We start from the raw sequence: 6,356 nt of genomic DNA, 5'->3' as shown, positions 1-6,356 counted from the left end.
GAGTAGTCATGCTGGACTATTCTGGTATCTCCCCTGCAATTTTTATGGGAAGGAAGTTATGTTTAGCCTCTGTCGCCTTGTAAGTAAACTTCCATAACCTTGTACGGCAGCTGGCTTCGTGAGATAACGTGAGAATCCGTCTGGTCAGGCTTCAAGTTCAGATGTAATCCTGTTTACTCTAAAATCTGTCCATCGTCACTTAGAGCACCACATTAACCGCCCTATGTCATTAGACAACCAAACTATTCACTAATAGCCACAACCCAAATCGTGTAAATATGCTCTTCAAAGACACTGTCAAATCCAGTTCCTATAGTAGTCCATTCTATTCTATAATTCTCATTCTATAATAGTACATTTAACATCATCTTGGTGTGTGTTGTACTCTTGTACTCTTATAGAGTCAAATGTACTCTTATAGAGTCAAATGCACACAGGTTTTAGACAGGAGATGGTATCACCTTCTTGCTCAAAGCCTTAGCCTTAGCTACTCCCTCTGCAGTCTTCAACCTTCACAAAATCTACCATGTCTGCACCCTCTAGTGGCTGCAGTAGCTACTACCTGCATCCATTTAAAAAGGGTGCTGGTCTGACTATTACATCTACAAAGGGACCCATGGTTCAGCTCTACACTCCAGCTCGAACATGCTGCAGCTACTGTGAGCGAAACCCAAGCATTGTTCTTAGCTCCCAAACGATGGGACAATCTTACCACCTCTGTCAGGACTGTAGTCATCCTGTGTCATAGACTGCACACAGAACTGGAATCAAAACGGTGTGTGTCCACTTCACGCCGATGGACAAAAGGAGTTCTTATGGCTCATTCGTAATGCCTGAATGAGACGTTCATAACAGCTTCATAACACATTGAACAATGCTGACTTGCCTATTCAACTGGTTTGACAGCTTTCTGCACAGTCATGTAATAGTCTATAATGTAATTTGCATTGCAAACATGTTCAAAATGAACATGGATCAAATTTTAATGAACTTTGAATATCTGAAAGAGGTGGAACAAACATGTCTACCCTAGCTCTTCACAAACCTCTACCTGCACTTAGATGTATTCTTACTCTGAGACAATGCTTTTATAGTTCTAAGGATTATATTGTTACTCCTTGCTTCTTTTATTCCCTAGACCTACTACTTGCAATAATGGAAGTGCTTATTTTACTGTTGCTGACTGATTGCTGGTCTGAGGTCAGTGTAGACACTGCATGCTAAGGTAGCCATTTTTTTTGGCCAGTATGCGCTCTACACTTTGCAGGGCCTTGGTTGCACCAGAGCATATATCACGTCACATATCCAAGACACATCACTGGCAGGGAGCCTTTTGGATTTATCTCTTCAGTACGTAGCTATGAATGGCAGCCAAGGATATAATAAATGATACCAAATCAATATATAATTAATTATTATTAACAGCTAACAAACAAGTAAATAGATAAATACTATGCAATCACCATATCCCAAGGGCCTATTCCCTGTATAACAGTAAAGTAGCGTAACTCAATGATAATCTAGCCCATGCATACTGTAACACCGGGACTCCATACACTCCTCACCTGTTTTTCCTCACTCAGTGCAGGGAAAGCCTTCAGGTGGTTTCGGTTCATGAAGAGCCTCAACCTTAGTGTGAAAGAAGGGAAATAAATGTAGTTTTGGGGTGGATTGTCTTTTCCTGTAATGGTGCCCTCTTGCATACATAACTAGCTGCCCACACCCCGATTGCCCATGGTCCTGATAATAACTATAGCTGTCCATGGTCCTGATAATAACTATAGCTGTCCATGGCCCTGATAATAACTATAGCTGTCCATGGTCCTGATAACTATAACTGTCCATGGCCCTGCTAATCTCCCAGATATTCTCCAGTACTCTTTAATCCATCATAACGACTTGATATAAAAAGGTACAAACCTACTGTCATTGACTCAAGTGCCACAGAAACATGTGTGGGGCGACAGTGGCTCAGGAGGTAGAGCAGTCGTCTGGCAATCCGGAGGTTCCCGGTTCGATTCCAGCTCCTCCCGGGCAGCGTGTCGATGTGTCCTTGAGCAAGACACTTAACCCCTAATTGCTCCCGATGAGCAGGTTGGCACCTTGCATGGTTGCCTCCGCCGTCGGTGTGTGAATGTGTGAGTGAATGGGTCAAATGTGAGTAACAAATTGTAAAGCGCTTTGGATAAAAGCGCTATATAAAAAAGCAGCCATTTACCATTTACCATACTATCACAACCGATACACTTTTAGGAATTTCCTGCTCATCCTCTTGATTGTAAAATCTTAAATCAATTTGACACTGCTGCCCTCAGGTGGTATTCTCCAGTATTCTGATTCAACAGCTGTTCATAGGACAGCCCCGTTTACCAAGGTTGAAATACTGCCACCTGTTGTTCATATTATGACTTGCAAGCCATAATGACTGAACCAATACAATCTCAAGGGCTGTGTGTAAAGACAGTTTGTTTGGCTCATCTGCATGGTCTACATCACATCATCATACAAGGATATTTTCAGTTGGAGATCCGCCCAAGGAGGGACACTCCTGGCACTATGTGAACTCAAGCATCGGTCTGAATTGGTAGAACTTGGTGGTTTCTTCTTTGAACAAATACCATATTCCATACCAATTCCATATTGTGGACATGATATCAAATAGAGTAAGACTAAATAATACAAAGCACTAAAAGGTCTTTGTTATTTCATCATGGAACAGGTTAAAAGTATTTGTTAGTTCATCATGGAACAGATGAAAAGTATTTGTTATTTCATCATGGAACAGATACAAAGTATTTGTTAGTTGATTGATTGATTTTAATTTAGTACATACAATTTATACAAAAGTATAAAAACAAGGGGTACAAGGATAACATGTGAAAGTCTGTCGACTTGTTTCGAACATGGTCCCAAGAAGAATACAATACATCACAAAGAGAGAGTTAAGAATATAAGATAGATAATACAAGTAGATAAAATAGAAAATTTTCTGAAAGATGTCATGTTCCTGTTCTTCAAGAGTGGTGGCCAAGCACCCACTGCAACCTATTGTTGCAGATGTCGCTTCACACCCCTCTTGAAGACAGCAATAGAGGGGGAGTTTTGGATGGCCCTGGGCAGAGAGTTCCACAGCCGGCAGGCTGTCGACAGAAAGACATTCTGTGAATAGGAACCCTTTCTAGGCTCATAAACTGAGAGCTGCCCAGACCATAACTGTCGTCCGTGGACCTGGCTATGCAGGACAATGCGAGAGCATAAATAACTTGGGGCAGATCCATTTAACATTCTATACATATGTCCCAGTTTCAGAAAGGAGACCCTCTGCTCCACAGCGAGCCATCCCACCTCATTGAAGTGACATGGCTCAATATGGGTTCGAGGTGGCAGATTTAGGACCAATCGTATGGTCTTATTTTGGCATGTGTTTACTTTCCACTGAAACACCACTATACCAGTACGTACATGCATAATCATATTGGCTGAGGATCATGCAGTTGGCAAGCAATTTCATAGTTCTGTATCGTATGGCTCCGCTCGGCATCACTACTGCACTGTACCTCGCTCGTGCACGCGCACTGAATAAAAAATTCCACAATGTACCTTTACATCCCAACATCCGTCTGGCCACACCCCTATCAGCTTACCTACATAAGCAGGGGTGGGGCCACATACTCGCCTCCTTCTTCGCTTTCACCACAAGGAAGTGCCTTCGGTAGATCCCCACTTGACGAGGTTGTTAGTAGAAGAAAGTTGGAAAACAAGAGATACGTTGACATCATATCTTTATTTTCTCTCTCACTATTTTCGAGAAAATACGGCGATATTGTCTTCGTTACTGGAGTGTCTGGAAGATGATGATCATTCTACACCTCCACCGTTTTTTTCGTATTAGGAGTTCACGCCGCTGACATGCCTCCCAACTACAATCCTCCTTGCTGCGGCTGGATGGGGTAAGACCCTCCAGCAACACAGCTGGACTGTAGGACGCACCGACTGTTGTGAGAAGCGGTGGGTTCCAGGTTTGGTGAGTAATGTTTGCTTGCGAGCACCACTTGTCTGTTAGTGCTATGGGGGCTAGCTGACAATGTTTACGAAAACCGGCCCCAGATTAGGGTCCTTCTGTGCAGCCTTTTAGGCGACGGCGGAGGATCTTGGTTTGAAGCCCATTATAGTCAACTAGTGGGCCACGACCAGTAACTGGTGATCCCAGGATTCTCTGGACGAGTGGATGCTTCTCTGTCACCGTGTAGGCCCCATCTTTCATATACAAATGAGAGTATACCCTAACGAGGAAATGTGGGCATGGATGTTCGTTATCGGGAGATCCATGTTCAAGTCAGCTACAGCCCAGATGGGACTTGTGCTGGCTCCGCCGGATGTCTGGTAAAATCACTGTTGTAAACTGTGTTGACATCTCTTTTTCTCTTCTCTCTTATAAGGTGAGGAGGGTTTCAGAACGGCGGCCTGTCTGAAGTGTGGCTTGTTATATCGTTTGTGTACAAGTTCAGGTGGTAGCTGCTTAGCAGATAGCTGCTTAGCTTGCGTGCTAGTTGTGGCCTACTGTGTTAGCCAGTCAGCTGTTAGCTGCGCAGCTGTTAGCTGCGGTATTAGCTCGCTGTGTTTACCAGGCTAGTACACGTTAGCTTGCTGCTATCAGCCGAACGCCTGTTAGCTTAATGCTACACTGTTGAACGTTTTCTGTGACTATAACATGCCTTAAACACTCTGACTACAACGTCATCTTTGACAGAGGATGTTAGTCGAACCTACCCGGAGCCGGCCGGCGAGGACTGCGTCAACAAGGAGAACCGTAGCGGCGGGGAGCAGCGACGCTGCCCGTGTCGTCAACACAGGATGCTGTGTTTACTATCGGTGCCCTGTTAGAGACTGCAGTTCGCTTGATCTGCGCTCTCGGTAGGAAGGTCCTGACCAGACCTTAAAACGCGTCTTCTTCCTTCCCTTCTAAATGTTTTGTAAATAACGATGTTTTCCAAAACGAGTGTTGCTGCACTACATTTAGGATACGACGCGAGTTGTGTGTGAATTGTCTTGTCACTGGTATTAGCTTCTCCATGCAAATCGGGTTGTTTGTTGCAGATGTAAAAATGATCTGGTTTGTTGTGTTGAGAAACATCATGTGTGTTCATGTACCGTGTACTCACAACTAAGGGGGTTAAACTAACCTATAAAGCTATGCTTAGTGACATGAGTGAAGAATGAATTCTTTTCTCAGCCTGTAATGACAATGAACAGTGTGTTCACATATTAACAGGTTTACCTGTTCAACTGGCCGTATTAAGGGTAAGGTAGGAGGGGTGTTCCCCCCGGTTCCCTGGGGACTTCCTCACCCTCCTCTCAGACATGTTGTTTACAATATATTGTGTCACTGTGTGGTGGGATACGGTGTAACCCTTGGCTTGATTGCTGGGGTTGTGCTAAAACTGCTTGAGAAACTGTATTTTCCTAAAAGAAAAGATTGTTTGGTCACTTTTCGTGTGTGCTTAGCAAGGCCTGTGGCCGATACTAATCGAGAATTGTGTATTCTCTCATTATGAAAAATGGCGTTCCTCTGTAGAGTGTATTGCCATTTTTTGTGGTGGTAAAGGGTTGTGTGTATCTTGTGATCTACAACTGGGTTGGGTTGGCCACAGAAGCACATGTGTATGTCTGGTACCGGGGCTCTTCTATTCTGTGTTTTTTCCTTAGTAAAAATCAGATAGCAGGTTAGCACATGAGCTGTGTGAAGCTGTTAGACGCTTCATGTAGCTGACTATGACTGTGTCATACTCTTTTTTGTCGTTACATCGTATCATGGGTGTGGGGTCGTAAAGGGGTGAACTGGTAATCCTTTCCTCCCCTTCTTTGATGGGCAGGGTTTAAGACCTCCTGTCCTTCAAGGTTCCTGTCACGTTGCTGTTCGGCACGTTACAGGGTAAGAGGGGGGGGGGGAGTTTCCTGATCCCACGCCCTGGAATATTGGGCGTGTGCACCGCAGAAATTCCCCCGCCACAGAGTACGTCACTGTGCGCGTCTCTGTTGGTAAGACTTCCGCGAGCTGTTCAGGTCCATATGATGGATCTGTTTCAGGGAGGGGTCAGGGCTCCTCCTCACGAAGCTCCTACTCGGGCCTTCTGTGAGTTAGGACTCTCCTTCCATGTGAGGGAGCCTCCTCAGAGTGCAGAGCCTCCTCCTCAGATTGTCAAGGTGAGTAGAACTCCAAAAAGGAGTCCTGCTCTATTGTGTGTGTATTCGATTCAATTCGATTATTGAGTGTGTATGGGTTCAGTGCCTCCTCCTCGCAGAGCCCTAATCCAAGATTTTACATGGCTCAATGTTGCAATATATTCTTTTCAATC

Source organism: Notolepis coatsorum, assembly GCF_963971535.1.
Source record: "Notolepis coatsorum genome assembly, chromosome: 11".
Taxonomy (NCBI): domain Eukaryota; kingdom Metazoa; phylum Chordata; class Actinopteri; order Aulopiformes; family Paralepididae; genus Notolepis; species Notolepis coatsorum.
The sequence above is the reverse complement of the archived record's forward strand: the minus strand, read 5'-3'. Positions refer to the sequence as shown.